Consider the following 20,186-nt stretch of genomic DNA (forward strand, 5'->3'; position numbering starts at 1 on the left):
AGTGGTAGATGATTAGCCTCGCGAGCAAGAGGGCCGTAGTTCGAATCCCGGTGCCACTCACTGGATAACTGAAAGATCCCCGTGCTTATGAACGTGTTTATGAATACGTTCATAACGTTTAGGGCGTTCAGGTTGGCCAATCGTTATGAAAAGCGATTGGCCACCCTGGTTCGGTACAAAGCCGCAGCGCTCTCTATGAATGCAATTAATACACCAATTATCCACCGCCAGTCAGTGCCCAATGGCTGCGAAGCAACTGACCGTAGTGGTCAGATCTGTGATTCAGCGGAAGCTTCTAAGAATCGCTTGGTCCGGATAAACGCCATTGGAGTCTGAACCTCGCAACATTTAACGCTAGGTCGCCGCATATAGTGAGACCAGTCTAGTAGTGCTGTTAGAGGAACTAGAGGGTTGCTTCGCACTACCGCTGTCATTGTTGCATGGAAGTAGGAGTTCAAGTTCAGAATTCGTGCACAGTGTTTCAAAATTCAACTAATTCGTCACGCAGATCGCACACACTGTGCGAACCACTTCATGCGAAGCAGTCTGCGAGTAGCGGCCTGTGCCGGATTTTGCGCTTGTAACCCAGGGTTACGAGGTGAGGTGGATCGCCGTCTTTGTGTAAACTCTTGTAGATGTGCGCATATCGTGGGGTTACCACGCACTTCGACACCACTTGCGTGTAAAAGATAGCTGATTGTCCGACGTAACGGCGGCACTCACGTTACAGCAGAGATGTCAGTTTTATGGCAACGAAGTGCACGCTATGCATGGTGCTATAATGTGCATATCATAATTACCGGTCGTCGGCATATACGAGCAACGCTTGACTATACCTTGCGTAGTCTGTGGTTATTACATTGTTATCTGAATGCGGATTGTGAATGCTGCCACCATTATTGGCGTTGCCTCGGCATGACGCTTGTATAGGGTGTCTTTCCTAAGTAGTTTAAAACACTGGCGTGGCAATATTTCACTCTAAAAAAAAAGGAGTCACTCGACTCTTCTTTTATATATGTGAGAGTCACATGTGTAGCACTCCCTTTAGAGAGACACGTTGACTCTCTTTACGAGAGTCGTGCATTGACTCTCTTTTGGAAAGTAGTGCGTCCCACGACTCTCCTAAAGAGAGTCAACGTGCCTCTCTAAATGGAGTGCTACACATGTGACTCTCACAAGCATAAAAAGAGAGTCAGACTTTATAGAGTGTTGACTGTCACGCAGAAGGCCTGGGTTCGATCCCGACTGAAACTGATTTTCATTCTTTGCGTCCATCTGGATTTTTCGCTCAATGAGAACGTAGGCAGCGGAATTTCTGTGACGCAGGCTCCTTAACGCTATCGCGTCAAGGTTTCCAAAGTCTATTCTGTATGTTCCGAGGTTGATATAAACCGCGAACCACCTGTGGCGCATACCCTTCTACGCACGGGCCGTGTTATGCGGTTATGTGCCACACGTGACTGGTGCAAAGGGTTTCATGACGCACGCGACAGGCAAGCCACGTTATTCATGTCGTGACCTGTGCATCGCATTCGTCATACGCTCAAGTCCTCCTGTGCCAAATTGGGTATACATAAAGCTAAAGAGCCCAGACGTGTGCGGCTAGAGAGACGACCACGAGAGCGCCCAGACGCAGACACCTAGATAGATAGACATATAAGGAGAAACGGTCAAAGTGCCTTTGGGTCGCTAAGAAATGCTTCGCATTGAAAAAAGGGCAGCTGAAGGCGGCGTTTAATGTGATATCTCTAACCTCAAGTCAATGCATGGTGTATTGCGAAAAACTGATAAACCTTCTCGCCATGGGTCTCTCACGTAAACAAGCCAGTTCGCTACATGTTGCCGCCCCGTTTGTAAGGGGATGTCGATAGAGACCATCATACTTATAGGAGGCTGAAAAATATGCGTCTCTGGATTTGATGATTATATCCTGGAATCGTTATAGGTTATTCGGTGCGAGCTGGCACACAGCCTGCGCAGCCCAGGTTAGGCCAGGGGCCAATACGGGAGGACTCAAAAAGCCTGTGATTCTTATTATTATTGGTATTTGTATTGTTATATTGGCATCTCATTTTAAGGAGGGCAGTGAGAAGTGTACGGTAACATCAGGACATGGAATATCGCTTAACCTTGTATTCGAGTTTCCTCCTTGAAGGCATGAGACCAGGACGTGGATTTTGAGCTTTTCACTAGAATACAGGCGTGTGAAGCAGCGAACGTAGCGATTCTTCTGTAAATGATAACGTAAATAGCGGTTTCATAAATCAGTGCATAATGCTGAACAGTTGGTCAAGGTGAGAGGGCATCCTTTGAAACGGGCAAAATCGCAAATTGAAAAACTGTGGCATAGCTAACAATGGAAGAGAAAAGCATCGTTTTTCGTTCAGGTCTGTCTACCGCATACGTTATCGGACTATTTTATCGCCATTGTAGAAGGAAGTCCTCTCCTCATTATCCATTTACCCTACTTTTTGTAAGCTTATTCCAATTTATCCCTGCGAAATTAACTTCGTCGCTCCATCTAACTCGCTACGGTCGTCGGCTAGGTTTCCGGTCCGGTGGCGACCATACCTTTGCTCTCACGCATGATTGTTCATTTCACGAATTGCGTTATAACGGCCCAGGCCTAATGCCAACTAGAATATTCACTATCCGCGTTTCTTGCCTGACCCATTCTGTTGACGTCTTCTGATCTGCTAATGTTACGCCTATCAGTATTCGCTCGATTACACACTCTGTGGTCCTTGACATTTTCTCCACTTTCTTTCTTACCATCCAAGATTCTGCCTCATGTGTTAAAACTTGCAGTACTCGAAGAACCTCCAGTCACCCCACGGGACATCCTGGAGGCACAAAGGAAAGGAAGGTAAAGAATTCAGCCCACCACACCCCAAACTCGATATCGGGCAGGCTATATGGACTCGCGCCTGTTAGAAAGTAACCCCAGTCTGTCATTTCTCAACAAAATCCACCCAACGCAGTACCCGGACACATGCCCTTGGTGCTGGGATCGGCCATCTCTCACCCACAGAACGTGGACGTGTACACTCAGGCCACCCGAAATCAATTCGCCCTTATTAGGGAGAAACCCATTCGAGAGGCAGTGGGAGGTCTGGCTTGCGAGCAATGATTGGGAGAGCCAAGTAGCTCTGCTCGATCAGGCCCAGCGAGCCGCAAAGGCCAGTGGGACCCTGGACTAGGGGACCCACCCACCTTCGCCCCAATTCCCTTCAGTTCAATAAAGTTTGTACTACTACTCATTGGCTGTGTACTTTACGGTTTAGAGACAGTAGCACGTTTCCTGCGGTGTGATAATTTGGTAGGGCCTGCCGTGTGCGCTCCGGCCCATCCTTACTTTTGGGTGAAATGTCTTCTTGTCAGTAGGCTCGGCTTTTAGTAATTGACCTAGATATTTACGTCCTTGTACAGACTCGAATAGTTTGCCATTCAGGATCTCTTTCTCTTTGGCCAGGCTATTCAGCATTAGCTTTGTCTTTAGCATATTCATATGTAGCCATACCTTAATACTTTTCCGGCTTGGGTATTCAATCATTTTTTGCAGTTATATATTATCTGCCATGTTGTTACATGCACATGACAGATATGCAGTGGTTATACACTGGCATGGTCCTATATATATTGAAGTACTACCCTTCTTTATTGTCCCGAGTATGAGCCCCACAACACAAACACAGTTGGTGATGATGAGTATGTACATATGAGAACATGAAGGGCATGAACAATGCTCACAATATATATATATATATATAGCCATACCTTAATACTTTTCCGGGTTGGGTATTCAATCATTTTGTGCAGTTATATATTATCTGCCATGTGGTTACATGCACATAACAGATATGCAGTGATTATACACTGGCATGAGCCATGTGTTTATACTTTGCATTATCAATGATTCGGAGCTCCGTCGTAGAATCTCTTAATATTTTCCTGTTTTACTTATTCCTAACACCGCATCTTCTCGTGCTTGACACTGTTTCCTCGTCGCCTAAAGCGCTCACGCATTCTGAGTCTCGTTTTCCTTCTCTTTAGTATGCGCGCTTTACCTATTACCCATGCCCATCGAATCAACTGATAAGTTAGCTACAAATTCATTTTAGCCGAATAAGTTGCAGATACGTTCTTTTCTGGTAATACGATTGTTACAATCATTTTCAGACGCTGCTTCATGCACGCACTGCTTCAGCCGCGCTTCATGAAGGGGCCCTGCAAAGCTTTTGAGCATGGTCATAAAACGCTCCCGATCGGTAGTTAAGGCTCCCGAGACCACGCGGGCCAAACATTATAGCGCAGCACGCGGCCTGGAATTTACAATTATATCTCAAATTCAGTTGAAATTTGCTCCTCTTTTCTCTACAAATGATGCCATATACCCAAATTACTGCGCCATATACCTAAAGTCACCGCCAATGGCTGATTTTAGCATTTTGAGCTGAATAGTTACCGTGGTCGCCATGGGATGCCGCCACGTGCCCGCGCGTGCGCTCGAGATAACTGAAAATCAGCCATGCCTTCGAAGAAAAAACAGAAAAGTGCTGAAGTTTATGACGCGCGCTGGTGAAGGGCCGCCTCTTCTTGCCCCCTTGTAATCTCCCTCCTTGCCTACATTTCACTGCGCTCGCTGGTACGAGAGGAGAAAGAAAGCGCTTGAAGCCTGCGAGAAATCCCTGCAACTCCGTCCGTACTTTACGGATTCTGAAAATTTTTGCGGCATGTGTTTCGTGAAGCGCCATGCGCAAATAGTGAGACTATTCCATTAAAACTCGGGAAGTGTTGCATGGCCCCTTTAAGACAAGCGCTGTCTCTGGCCAGGGCGTGTCTGAAGGAGCGTGGTTGACGCAGTGGTCAAGTGCGGCTGAAGGAGAGATCAAACGAGCCGGCCAAGGGCGGATGCGATAACATCGCCCCGCCTGCGAGGCTTGCCGTCAATGGCTCAAGCAAAGAGGAAACGCCTAGCACGTCTTTCGTCGGGCGAAGGAGTATGAATGGGCGCCGGTTTGGGGTAGGGGATGGGCCGGGTGTGGTTAAGCTTACAGCTATGCAGTAAAGGGGTATTCACACGAGGGAGAAATCGGCGGGGCACACGGGGGGATTGCGGATCACGTGACCACGTCGTCACGGATTAGTGAGTAGGCGTGACCCCCCCCCCCCCCACGACTCGTCGGAGGAGACGGGTACGTTTCCCCGACAGGACAAACGATCCCCTGGCGGTGGGGGTATGGCGGAATTTCGGGCTCTTGTTTGCCACATTGTTGCGCTTGCTCCTGCAGAGAGCGGCAGTGGGTGTCCAGTCTGCAGCTGCATCGTCGTCTGCAGCTCGTCAAACGGGTGGTACAAGCCACCAGAGTAGTCTAGTACCACTGGTCTCCCCCTCCGTTCGCCTGGTCCGTGTGAGTGGGGGACATTTTTGGAGACTTCTCCTCGCGAGCTGACGTCACTAGGCTCCGCCTTTATCCCTCGTGCATTTGTCCCCCGTCTGATTTCCCCTTAAGGGTCGGACCGGTCTAGGAAGGACCATGTCTCGGAAGGAAATCCGTCGATAGCGCGGCCAGCACGAAACGCGCAGTCTGTTACAAGACTAATTGACGTGTCCGATTCGCCGCTGCTCCTCTGCGTAGCGCAGCCGAGCCAAAAAGCGTAAGCCTCGCTTGTGAGAGAATGTTGGACATGTGTCTAGCATCCGTTCTGGTGGCTCACTTAGGGCTTCTTTATAGTCAAGAAAAAAGGGGAAAATAAGTGCATCTATAATCATTCACCGAGTCACTTCTATTCTGAGTGGCTTCTGTCATGCACATGTAGAGACTCGATGTGAAGGAGCGTTTACCCCGTGCAAAATGCGCGCTTTTAGATCACGGTTTTTACGAGCTTGCTACTTACAGAGGACTAGCTTGATGCTGGGTATTCCTGTCTAGGTGCACTAGGAAAGAAAAATTGTTCTGGTCGATAATTGCGAAGTGAAATTGGAGAACGCTTCTTTGCCTAATTGGCCTAAAAACATTGACTGACACCTTGATTTGATTTGAATCAGTGCATTTAGCCTGCACATGTCTTCATATCACGTGCTCGTACACCTGCAGTATACAAAACGACGGTTCTGTGAGGTCTAAAGCTAATGCTCAGAGACGTCACCTTTAAAGCCTCGCCGCAGGCTCACGAAGTTTCATTTGATCATAAAATACGCAGATTTGGTAACTGATATATCGCTTTGAAGATTTTATGTTTGAGTTGGCAAAAGGGGTTATTAACTGTCAAAGTAAGATGATACGCAGACCTTTCAGGATGCAGCCAAGTATATATGTAAATAACCGTACACTAGTACGTACAGTTTAATGACGTATTTGTAGGAGCCAGTCTCTTTACAATAGCAACAATTTTGGTGTACCTTTTAGATTAGCTTGCCTCGCCAAATAAGCACGTCTTAACGAAACAAGGACATCTGTATGACTGAAAAGAAAACTGGCAAAACAGACGTGGATTTGGTGAGCCAGTTGTCTGTCTCGACGGTCTTCAGTTATTGCTAGCCAACTACCCGTTGGTGAGGCGCAAAGCTCGAGAAATTTTGGGACCACAGAGGCACATAATACCGTTAGTTTTTTAATTCGCGGTGTGGTTGCCAATGAAAATTTTTGTCGTGATAATTGAAACCACGTTATTCCCTCAAACCTAAAAACAAGGGCTCTTTGCTGGTAAAAAACAAGTCAACTGCATTGTAGCCCCAGGCAGGCCATCTATCAATACACATTTTTTCTCTTGTTTGGCTGCTCTCTGAGAGGTATATCTTTCAGTGCTGACCATCCAGTGTCTTGGTGTTGACAAGCTTGACCACTTCTGTTTTCTATAAAACATGCAGACGTGCTGTACGCGTGGCACGAGGTGACCGGCATGCTGGCGGGGCACCTACCCATGTGCCATCCTGAACCCCCTGGGCCAGCAGGGCAGGTACGCTTTTATTTACAGCATTCTATTGAAGACGTCTTGACAGCTTACACGTTTATCCAACCTCCACATTTCAAGCTTTTTGCAGTGGCCAAGGTTTGATTCCACTTGAAATTCTTAGTAACACACGTGGTCGAAGCTGTGCCGCATATTGTTCGCCGTGGTGGCTGGCAACAAAAGTGTTACACACTCGCCGTCGTAGATGCTAGCGGCACTGGCAAACACTCCCAGGATTGCAGAAACATAATACCCAATGAAGGGGATGGCAAAGTGACCGTCGCTGTAGCTCACCTGGCAGAGCATTGGAGGCGTTATCCGAATGTTGTAGGTTTGGTATCAGCTGCGGGAAGTTTTTTCATTCATTTTAATTCCTTTTCATTTGTCATAATTACTATACAACAGATAAAACATAATGTTCCCTATAACTTCCTTAGCTTTAGTGTCTGTTAGTTTCACTACGTTACCCGCCACGGTTGCCTAGTAGTTATGGTGCTCGAGTGCTGTCCTCAAGGTTGCGGGACCGAATGTCGGCCGCGGATGCTGCATTTCCGATGAAAGTGAAAATGCTTGAGGCCCACGTACGTAGATTTAGGCGTACGTTGCTGAACCCCAGGTGGTCGAATTTTCCGGAGCCCTCCACTGCGGCGTCCCTCGTAATCATGTGGTGGTTTCGGCACGTTCAGTCTCAACAATTATTATTTTTTCACTACGTTGTGTCACCCAAAAGAAACGAGCCCTCGAACAATTCCCGTCTATTTCGTTCATTCACAGCGAGGGTCTCGTTCCGGCAGACTTCATGCCTTAGGTAGTATGCGAGTGTTTATGGGTCACCCTCCAGCTCGTAATAAAATCTCGTGCTATGTGACGCCAGCTGGCAACAAAAGTTCAACACTCGCCGCCATGGCTGCTTGCCGCGCTGACTGACACTCCGAGGTTTACACGCACATGCACACACACACGCGCGCGCGCACACACATACATACATACATACATACATACATACATACATACATACATACATACATACATACATACATACATACATACATACATACATACATACATACATACATACATACATACATACATACATACATACATACATACATACATACATACATACATACATACATACATACATACGACAGTGATACACAATGAGTACATTGCAACGAGACCCTCCGGTATTTTCCGGCCTTCGCGGTGAAGACGTCGACGACTGGCTCGACAATTATGACAGAACCAATGTTTGTAATCATTGGGACGAGGCCCACACACTACACTACGTTCCTTTTTACCTCAAGGAAGTGGCTAAAACCTGGTTCTACAACCATGAAAGCGACTTTCCTGATTGGGCAGCTTTCACGGCGCAACTCCGTCAGATATTGGCACATCTGCAGGGCGCTCTGAGGTAGCGAAAGAGAAGCTCGCTACCCGCATCCAGGGGCCCGACGAATCATATATGTCGTATATTGAAGACGTTCTGGCTCTCTGTCGTCGTGCCCAAAGTGACATGACGGAGGCCGATCGCATCCGTCACATACTGAAAAGCGTGAAATCTGTGACCTTCAATGCTCTTGTCATTCAGAGCCCAAATACAGTTCAGAACATCATCATCACATGCCAACACCTGGACGTGCCCTATTCCATGCGCCTTCCACACGCCTCCTAAGACTCTCGCTTTGCTGGAGAACATGAATTGCGAGCCCTGATCCGCACCATTGTCAGAGAGGAACTTCACGGTCTTGTTCCGGGCAACACAGCCACTTCGTGTGTCCGCTCGCCTCCTCCCAACCTGCGTGAAATTATCAACGACGAACTGGCATTGATGACAAGCGTCGCACGTGCCCCGTCTCCTGTACCCTTTCGCATGCCTTCGTACGCAGAAGTTGCATCACGGGCCCCTGCACCAATTTCATCGGCGCCTGCGGACGTTGGATGCGACCATTTCGCGTCGATGGAGGCACAGGCACCAGTGCAACCACACTACTCTACCTGGCGTCCTTCGCACCCCATCTGTTTCTGCTGTGGCATCCGGGGCCATATATCCCGTTTCTGCCGCCGCCGTCAGCAGGATGAACGACGTGGCTATTGTGCTTACGAAAGAGACTTTGCCCCAAGATCTGATGCCTACGTTCCAGCGCCGTATCCATGCTCCTCAAGTCTGTCGCCCTCACCTCCACTGTCCCAAGCCATGCCTCGTTCTTGTTCACCTCGCCGCCGCTCTCCGTCACCATATCGGCGTACGGCATCGCCCTTGCGTCCTGCTTCGATCTGTCTGAACAGCCACTCGGAAAACTAGAAGCTGCAGTTTTTGGAGGGGAAACTGCTCGTTATCGAAACGTCACAATTCCTCCATCTCGCCCAGCAAATTTACTGCCTGTTTGTGTGGAAGGTGTTTGTGTGGACGCCTTTGTAGACACCGGAGCCGCCGTTTTGGTCATTAACTGCGAATTGTGTTTTCGTCTACGGAAAGTGCACTCCTTACGTCGGTCCCATGTTATGCGGCGCTAATGGCAATCCGATTTGCCCGACCGGAAAGTGTACTGCGCGCGTTCTCATCGACGGCGTCCGCCATCATGTACAGCTGGCTGTGCTTTCTTCATGCGCTCATCAGATCATGTTAAGGCCCGAACACACGTACGCGTTGCAGCGCGTCAACGCGTGACTTTTTGACGCGGCGTCGCGCCCTCTCCCTATGGAGAGGGAGGGCGCGCAGCTTCGCGTAGCCGCGCGCCTCTCTCCCCATAGGCAGAGGGCGCGACGCCGCGTCAAAAAGTCACGCGTTGACGCGCTGCAACGCGTACGTGCGTTCGGGCCTTTAGGCTGGGGCTTCCTATCGTCTTCATCGGCTGTCATTTCGTGCGGTCAACCTCTCATTCGTATTACAGACACTCAGCTTTCTTCTGCTGCCGATTTTTCGCCGCCAATCTTGTCACAGTTGCAGATTTTCTCTTGCCTTCAGGACAAGAACGTGTACTTACGATCAGGTTACGAGACGTTACAGACGGCGACGCAGTGGTTATACCTTGCCAGCACTGTATTTCTCGAGGCATCGACGTCGCATCTTGTCTAGTGCGGTTCACACGTGGTTATGGAAGCATAACCGCCTACAACACGACGCCAGAAGCCCTACTGCTGCCAGAGGGGACAATTGTTGCCAGCATTACGAAGAAGCACCGGTATGTGTCGTCACTGTTTCAACTGCCTCGTCGTTTGCACCGTGTACGCCCGCGGAAGGTTCATCGTGTGCTCTCAAGGCCACTTTGAGCACAGATCTCAATCCGACCCAGACTGATGCCTTGCTGACCATATTAATCAAGAAGGGAGCCGACGGATGGATAAACGTTATAGATTTCAAAACAGGAGAAAGTGCCTCAGATCAGGCTGGCCGACGTTTCGATAGGGGACCTATCTTTGTCAAAGGCGTCTTGTCATCCCTGGCGTGTTAGTTTTATACCCCATAAAACTAACACGCCAGGGATGACAAGGCGCCTTTGACAAAGATAGGTCCCCTATCGAAACGTCGGCCAGCCTGATCTGAGGCACTTTCTCCTGTTTTGAAATCTATAACGTGACCATATTAATGAAACACAACACTTGCTTTGACGTTTGTTCCGATGGCCTGGGTCAAACAACAGTGGCCGCTCATCGCATCGACACAGACGGATCTCGTGTCATTCGTCGCTGCACTTACAACCGTGTATCAGTTTCTGAACTTCAGTTATTGGCCTGGTGTGCGACAGATCGCGGCGCTGCGAACGGCGCCTGTATGACGTCAGAGCGGGGATTCGTGCGCTTTCGTCTGCTACGCAGGCCCAGCGCCGTGTTGAAACCACCGTTGTGGCAAATCTCAACATAAAAAAATGTTGCAGTGGCTTAGCTCGGCTATGCAAGGATAACGTAGCGTTAGCAAAGGTTCAGCTAATTATTCTTAGCTTTCCTGAATGTCTAGGATTAGCTTGATTATCATGCTTACTGCTGCTCCAATGACACACACACAGTATACGTATCATGTGGCACATGTATATTTATTTTGTCAGGCAACCTCGGGATCCTATGAGTTTTCTCCGCTCTTCTGTGCCGTTGAGCAGCATTTGCGCTCTCCTTCTCCATGGCTATACCACACTGGCAAACGCCAGTCAGAGGCGCTATGAAGCGGCTCCAGCGCAGTGTCAGACGGCCACTGCACAGCGAAGGCGAATAGCTGCACGCGCGCCGGTGCCAATACGTCTGCCAAGGCTACGACGTCACTTTAATGGGAAGCGCAGACCGGCGGCGGCGGAGTGAGCGGCAGCTGCCGGCGCCGGTTCGTGACATCACTGATCCTCGCGCATGCGCAGCACGGCACTGGCTCGGCTAGGCCAGTGTAGCTAATGCTAAAAAGCAGTTCAATTGGTTATATTGCATATGGTGGCTACTGACGCTGTTCGAAGAACCGTGGGCCTGCTTTTAAGGTCCATTTAGGACTACAGTTCTTAGAACTGCAACCGCTTGTCCCCGCGGCGAGTGCTGCGCAATGGTGAAGTACTGCCCTGTGCCTCAATGTACTTCGTCCGCTCGTGAAAAAGGCGTTAGCTTTGACAACTATCATAAGGACCCGAAGCTGAAGAAGTGGATAGTCAGGCAAAGCGCCCCACGCCTTCGACAATGTACAGGAAGCACTTCGCGGACAGTGACTTCTGCTACCCACCGTACGCGCCACTCTTAGGTAAGCTTGTGAACGTGTTTAAGCGCCTCGCTAATAATTAAGCCGTTTATTGCACGCAGGCTATAAGCATAGGCGACTTACGCCAGGTGCGGTGCCGTCCCACAACCTGCCGCGAAGGCCCCTAGACAAGGAGCCGACGATGCGGCCTCCGAAACGCCTCACAGGAAAGCGCGCCTCGTGAGCTCAGCTGAGCGGCGCAGGATATCTGAGACTACGGCTGCATTTGGATGGTGTACATACGTATTTTACTTATGAAGGCAAGCGCGCGCCTAGCGGACTGCTTACCATAAATTCATAAACTTGTTGCCGCTGTTTAGTACACATTCTCTAAAAGTCTTCACCTGAGGCAGTGCAGACACTTTTTAAAAGTGGAGCTCTTTAAGCTTTTCATTAGGCGTGGCGTGAAACTCTACCCAGCTTGCCTTTGCCACGTTAATCTCTGTGGCCCTGTGCGTGGTATAATCGGCGATTAACTATTTGTTATATTCTAATACCCATGCGACGGCCCTGTGCGGTGTTAATATGAACTACGACGTAATGTCGTTCTCACTGAACCAACATTACGGGACAAACTGCGATCATGGGCATCGGCAGGGGGGTGTGCAACAAGGCGGCACATGCGCACTTGTTTGCAGTACGAGAGCTGTGACGGTGATGCGATCTCCGTTGACGGGCTCGACCGCGCATTTAACAACGTGGCCTGCGTCGTACACCGCCTGGCCCACGATGAGGCACCGCGACCTTTCACAAGCTTTATCTACATACTTGTAGATGCTGGAGAGCGGCACGCTTACTGAAATATCGAAAGAAACACCCAAACTAATTATTATCGTACGGCGGAAACAAGATAACGAGCGAGAACACTCACACATAGTTTCACTTTCTCACCAGCAATGCGGTCGGTGGTATCGGCGCACTCGTCGGCCATCCGGGGACTTTCTTGGCCCTGTCGATTTTGCCGCAATTAAAACAAGTTCACGATTACACTCGAAAGCATTCGTTGCGTTGTTGATCGTCGCGAGTCTGTTGATCGTCGCGAGCAGCGGCTGCAGCAGCGCGGTTGAGAGCGGAGTCCCCGCTTTGACGTCACACACTAGAGGGCGCCACTCCAAGATCTCTAGGCCAATAGAAGAACAAGTCAACGACATGCTCGCACGCAACATTATCAAAAAGATGGCTCCGTGCGATTTTGCGTTGATTATAGAACACTGAACAATATTAATCGTAAGGACGTCTATCCTATGTCTCAGATCGACGATGCTCTTGATACCTTACGAGGTGCCGAGTACTTTTCGAGCCTGGACTTGCGCTCTGGTTATTGGCAGGTCCCGATGCACGAGTCCGATGAGGAGAAGAATGCGTTTGCCACACCTGATGGACTTGAATTCAATGTAATGCCTTTTGGCCTATGCAATGCCCCAGTCACACTGGAACGAAATATAAATACGGTACTGCGTGGATTAAAATTGAAGACCTGCCTTTGCTACGTGGACGACATCGTCGTCTTTTCGTCCAGCTTCTCACAGCACCTAGAACGGCTAGACAAAGTTCTAACCTGTCTAGCTAAGGCCGGTCTCCAGCTAAACACTAAGAAGGGTCGGTTTGTCAGCCGCAGCATCAAGGTGTTAGGTCACGTTGTCAGCAGACATGGCATTGAGCCCGATCCCGACAATGTTGCTGCAATACTGCACTTTCCTACACCGACCAAACCTAAAAACCTTCGAAGCTTCCTCGGCTTAGCGTCGTACTTCCCCGCTTTGTACTCTATTGCCGCTCCTTTGCACAAACTTCGGACCGCGAGCGCATCCTTTGTCTGGTCGGATGAATGCGAAGCCGCTTTTCACACTCTCAAGCGATGCCTCACATCGCGGCCAGTCCTTCGCCATTTCGACCCTGCAGCGTCTACTGTCCTACACACTGACGCAAGTGGACATGGCAACGGTGCTGTCCTACTGCAGCGGAACCACGCTTCCGAAGAACAAGTCGTGGCCTACGCGAGCCGCACTCTTTCTCCTGCTAAGGGGAATTACAGCATCACCGAAGAATGCCTCGCCATCGTGTGGTCCGTACAAAAGTTTCGCCCTTATTTATACGGCCGGCATTTCACAATCGTCACTGACCGTCATGCTCTGTGTTGGTTATCGTCTCTCAAGAATTTGTCGGTACGCCTTGGCCGTTGGGTGCTGCGTTAACACCAAGATGCCGACGCGTTGTCGCGGTGCCCGCTCTCTCCAAGTGCCCAAGTGTAGCCTTCAATCTGTTCATCACCGACCAGCCAAGTGACCAAGCAGACGGCCGTTAGCCCGAAAAAGTCCGTTGCTTCAGTGGACTTTCTTTCATCCACAGATCTCACCTCGCTCCAACATGCAGATGCATACTGCCACACAATCATCGATTGGCTTACTGGCTTATCCCGTGCTCCCAACAGCCGCTTAAGACGACAGCTTGCACGTTTTAAACTTCAAGATGGAACATTATGTGGGCAAATTTACCACCCTCTCGGTAACCAATTGGTTCAAGTCGTCCCTCGCCCAGCTCGTCTCCAGGTTTTACAGGGGCTTTAGGTTTTACAAGCCTTGCACGACGACGCGACAGCTGGCCACTTAGGTTTCCACAAAACTTACGAGCGCATCAAAACTCGGTGCTTTTGGTCTGGCCTCTCAACAAGTGTGACCAAGTACGTCGGTTCCTGCGCGTCATGCCAACACCGAAAACGTACCACATCTCTTCCGGCAGGCTCTTTACAACCTCCCCGCAGGGGCGTCTGCGCAAGCAGGCGTTTGGTGTGTAGCGACACCACGGACCCGAGCGAACGGGGGGGGGGGTTTCGACCCCCTCCCACGCCTAGCCGTGCGTGGCTTAGCCGTGTCCAGGGAAAAGGGGATCCTGGGGGTTGAGCCAATGCCGGGTGATTGGACCTTTAAGGCCCCCCGGCAGAGGCAACACACGCCTTTGGCCCCGGCTTCACGTAGACGGCACCCCTGGGCTGACCCACCCAGGGGAAATCGGCAGTCGCCTTTTCCTATCTCTCTCCGCACATCTTCGTCTTTCTCTCCCACTTTCAATCTGTCCTGTCGTCTTCTCCCTTCCTTTTACATCCATTTCTCCTGGCGGCGAGGGTTAACCTTGTGTGGTGGTCCTACCTTGGGTACACCATATTCGGTTATAACAACGATGTACAGTTGGCATGGCAGGGCTTGCTCCATCACAACCTCTGCCGTGTCCCCTTGTTGGGCTCGGTGGTGGGTGACTGGCATTGTTGCCGAACAATGTACTCATTTAATGGGATCGTCCAACCTTTTCGCATATGATCGTCCCCCGAAACGGGGGCGCACCGATGCAACCGCTGAAATCCTCCAGAAAAAGAAAGACACCTTCCCCAAGTATCACGTCATCCACTGTGAGAACGCCGACAACAAAGGCCGTAACATTTCACCTTTCCTAGTGTCAAGGTGTCTCACTGAGACCATCGGAAGCGGCTACAAAGCCACGAAGATGGCCAGTGGGGACCTGCTGGTTGAAGTTAAAGATAAGTCGCAGTATCAAAAATTGACGAACCTTGTAGCGTTTGGGGACCAACCGATAACTGTCACCGCCCACAGAACAATGAATACGGTGAAGGGTGTCGTGTCAGACGATGGCCTCATGAACCTTACTGATGATGAACTCCTGGCCGGCTGGAAGGATGAGAATGTTGTACAGGTACAACAAATAAAAATCAGACGAGACAACAGGGAAATACTCACTAGGCACATAATCGTTACCTTCAACTCTAGCACACTTCCAGACGAAATAGAAACAGGCTACTTGAAGTTGCACGTCAATACATTCCAAACCCAAGGCGCTGCTTCAAGTGCCAAAGGTTTGGCCATGCATCACAGAGCTGCCGAGGGCAGCTTACTTGTGCTAAGTGCAGTGCTACGGGACACTCTGCTGATGACGACTGCAATGCTGAAGCTCACTGTGCAAATTGTGATGGTGACCACCCGGCGTACTCGAGATCCTGCACAGCTTGGAGAAAAGAGGAGATCATCACTATCAAATTTAAAGAAAACATAAGCTTCCGCGAAGCCAGACAGCGTCTCTCACCGTACCTTGCTAAAAAGTCATCATTCGCCGAAGTGGTGCAACGGGGGCCAGCACCACAACGGCATCAGGCGGCCGTCCAGCCCACGTGTAGTGCGCTGAGGCGACCGCCCCTCGCCCCCACGGTGGGAGCAGCCACGGCTGCCCTACCCTCCCCTAACGCGGCCACACTGGAGGCCTCTCCTAGACCTGGCACTAGCCGGGACAGCTCAGAGGCCAAAGAGGTCCTGCCGACCTCTTCTCTGGTGGGGTCAAAGGCCTCGTCTGCCAAGACGAAGCCTTCACAACGCCATCATCGCTCGCTAGAGCAACTGTCCGACGTCTTGCACGAGGCGATGGACACTACTTCTAGCCCAGCGGTGCAGGCAGCGCCTAAGGAGCGGCGAGACACTCTCGACCGCTCCAAAAAAGCAAAACCCCAATTGCAGGGCCAGAAAAGGGTCCTGTAAATAAGTGAACCTGCACCATTTTTGAACTCGCATTTTTTAGTTCTTTTAGAAGCAAGTCATCTTCCATTCTACTATATCCTACTCACTTGCTCTTCGATTTTTAAGCTTTCACATTCAACATGGCTTTTATGATTCATTGGAACTGTAGAGGGCTTTTAAACAATTTTGGTGATGTAAAGGAAATACTACACGACTTTTCTCCTGTAGCCTTGTGCCTTCAGGAAACCAACCTAGGTGATCGATATCAAAACATCCTAAAAGGCTTCACTGTTGTGCGGCGCGATCGTACGCAGGCAAGCCGACTGTCGGGCGGTGTAGCTGTTGTTGTTAAAGGTGGTATAGCAGTGAGAGAAATTCATATTAATAGTCATATAGAGGCCGCCGCCGTTACCATTTTAGCGCACAAAACCATCACCGTCTGTTCCCTCTACATTCCACCGCACACGCAATTCACCGTAAGCGATTTAGAATTAATTTTACACCAACTACCCGAACCTTTTGTGATAGCAGGTGATTTTAATGCACATAACACGCTTTGGGGTAGTAAAACAGTTGACTCTAGAGGACAAACACTTGTAGATTTTATTTTAGCCAACGATGTTTGTCGTTTAAATTCTGGCGCTGCCACTTACTGCTCCCCAAGTTCAGGAGCTATGAGCTGCCTGGACCTTGCGCTATGCTCTCCAGCGGTGTTCACAGATTTTAAATGGAAGGTAATAGATAATCCATACGGTAGTGACCACATGCCTGCACTCATCAGTCTAACCACAGCACTTCCTACTATACCCTCCAGACCACCCCGCTGGCGACTTCATTTGGCAGACTGGGCTCTCTTTACCGATCAAGCCAGTCTGGATAAAGAGAGTCTAGATAATCTTAGCGTAGATAAAATGAATGAAAGGATCACAACGTGTATAATCGCGGCAGCAAAGAGAGCTATCCGTCAGTCTTCTGGCTGCTTAAAAAAGAATTTGAAGCCCTGGTGGACGCACGAATGTACAGAAGCCAAAAAACTCCAAAACAAAGCCTGGGGTATCTTCAGGAGGTACCCGACGTACGATAACCTCATCTCCTTCAAAAAGGCGAAAGCGAAAGCTAGATATGTTCGTAGGCAAGCCGAGAAAATCTCCAGGCAAAACTACGTTTCATCCATAAACAGCTCGGTCACATCCAAAAGAATGTGGGACCAGGTTCGCAAGTTCAATGGCAACTACGCTGCCTATACCATCCCCTTTCTTTCAACAACAGGTACTCAGACATCCCTACAGGAACAGGCAGACCTATTAGGGCTTCACTTTTACAACATATCTAGCTCAGCAAACTATTCAGAAACGTTCTTAAGGCACAAGCAATCTATAGAAAAACAAAAGCTTCCTACAGCAGGTTTCTTAGACTTGCGATACGATGCGCCTTTAACCACCCATGAACTGAACACAGTACTTTCTACAGGTAAAAAAACAGCGCCTGGTCCTGACACAATACACTATGCAATGCTCGCCCACCTATCGCCAAAAACAGTCGAGGCCCTTCTGTTTTTCTTCAACGTTATTTGGCAAACTGGTCGAATGCCCACGATTGGAAGAAGGCCATTATAATCCCATTCCTAAAAACGGGAAAAGATCCTACATTAGCAAACAGCTATAGGCCAATAGCACTTACAAGTTGTCTTGCAAAAACCTACGAGAGTGTCAATAGACAGATTTAGTTGGGCGTCCGCAACAACGTCATTAACATCAGGCTTACGTACGTCCTCGAAACAGAAAACTCACTAGACGTCCACCAATGTGGGTACAAAAAAGGTTGCTCAACAGTCGACCACCTAGTTCGGCTTGAAAACACAATACGAGAAGCTTTCCTACACAAACAACACTGCCTAGTAGTCTTTTTTGATCTTCAAAAAGCCTACGACACTACTTGGAGGTATGGTATTTTACGAGACTTGGCGGATCTAGGAATCCGCGGCAGAATGCTTAACTGTCTCTCCGACTTTTTGTCCAACCGAAACTTCCAGGTCCGCCTTGGCGTGACACTTTCTCGTGTATTTACTCAAGAAAACGGTGTACCTCAGGGGTGCGTTCTGAGCACTACACTTTTTGTTGTGAAAATGCACTCTGTAAACAAAGTTATACCATCCACACTGATGCATTCTCTGTACGTTGATGACCTCCAGATTGCGTGCCGCGCGTCTAACATGGTGACATGTCAACGACAGATTCAAATCACGTTGAACAAACTAACACAATGGGCGGAGAAAAACGGCTTCTGTTTCTCCGGGCAAAAGACAGTTGCCGTAGTGTATTCTCAGAAAAGAGGCTTGCAGCCGGACCCAATTCTTGAACTTAGTGAAACAGTCTTACCAGTTAAACAAGAGCACACGTTTCTAGGAGTCATATTTGACAAGAAACTCAACTTTCTATCGCACATTACCAGTCTAAAAATTAAAGCGACTAGGGCACTCAATGTCCTCAAAGTTCTGTCGCGGAAACGGTGGGGCGCTGACCGTAAGTGCCTTCTGCACATATATCGTTCATTGGTGCGTAGCAAATTATATTATGGAAGTGTAGTTTACGGTTCAGCGAGACAATCCTACCTCAAGAGACTCGACCCCGTACATAACAAAGGGATACGCTTGGCAACCGGTGCATACCGGACCTCGCCGCTTCCCAGCTTGTACTCCGAGAGTAACGAACCGGCACTGGACAGCAGACGAACGCAGCTAATGCTTACATATGTCTTAAGAGTTCGCTCATCGCCAAACCACATATGTTACAACATTACCACACACTGTGACAAACGGCTCCACTACACAAACAAACCAAACGCAATAAGGCCACTTATACTCAGATTCGAAGAAAAATGTCGCAAATGTAACGTCCCCACAGATGCCCTTTCTGTTACTAAAAGGCCAAGAAGACTGCCTCCCTGGAAAAACTTTATGCAATTTCTTGACCTCTCATTGACACATCTCAAAAAACAAGGTACACCACGTGAACACGTATTGCAAGAATTTCGCATCGTTCAAGAAAGGTACAGCACATACAAAGAATTTTACACTGATGGCTCCAAAACGGCTAGCTATGTCGGTAGCAGTGTCGTCCAAGGTGCGTGGGAAGAAACAGTCAGATTACCACAGTTTGTTTCAGTTTTTACTGCTGAGTGTTATGCCTTGTGGATGGCAGTAAAAAGAATTGAAAGTGCTAGATACAAGAAAGCAATACTTTTTACAGATTCCTTGAGTGCATTGAAGGCCCTCCATATACGCTCTCAATACGAACCCTTCATTGGCGACATTTTAAACGTACTATCGCGTCTAAGTGAAGGACAAAATATCCGGTTCTGCTGGGTCCCAAGTCACGTCGGGATACCCGGAAATGAAAGGGCAGATCAGTGCGCAGCAGCAGCAGGGAACTTAAGTATCTCGCAAGTAAATGTTCCCGTTAGGGATAGTATCCGCGCAATCCGTACAGCGCTAACATCTAAATGGCAACGGGAATGGAATATGACAGGCAACAATAAACTTCAACTAATCAAGCCATTCCTAAGTGAATGGAAGTCATGCTACTACCAAGAACGTTTTATCGAACTAATCCTGTGCCGTCTTCGAATTGGTCACACGCACATCACCCATAATTACTTGTTAAAACAAGAAGAACAGCAAAAATGTCATAAATGCAATGAACATCTAACAGTGTTGCACATCTTGCTTACATGCGCACATTTGGAAGCACATCGAAGAAAACATTTTTTACACCTTGTACAAGTTACGCATTCCACGTCACCCCCCATGTTCCTTCTAGGAGATGATGCGCTGATACCCCTAACTGACGTTGTCAACTTCCTGGATGACACTAAATTTCTTAATAAGTTATAAGAAGCACGCCATCGTATTTGTACGGTACAGATCTGCAAGATTCACGAACCTGTGTGGCCACAGCACGGCCTCTTGCGAGAGGTCAGTGCTGTGGCAGCTTCTTTTGAAAACA

The sequence above is a fragment of the Rhipicephalus sanguineus genome, chromosome 1 (assembly GCF_013339695.2).
Source record: "Rhipicephalus sanguineus isolate Rsan-2018 chromosome 1, BIME_Rsan_1.4, whole genome shotgun sequence".
NCBI classification, from domain to species: domain Eukaryota; kingdom Metazoa; phylum Arthropoda; class Arachnida; order Ixodida; family Ixodidae; genus Rhipicephalus; species Rhipicephalus sanguineus.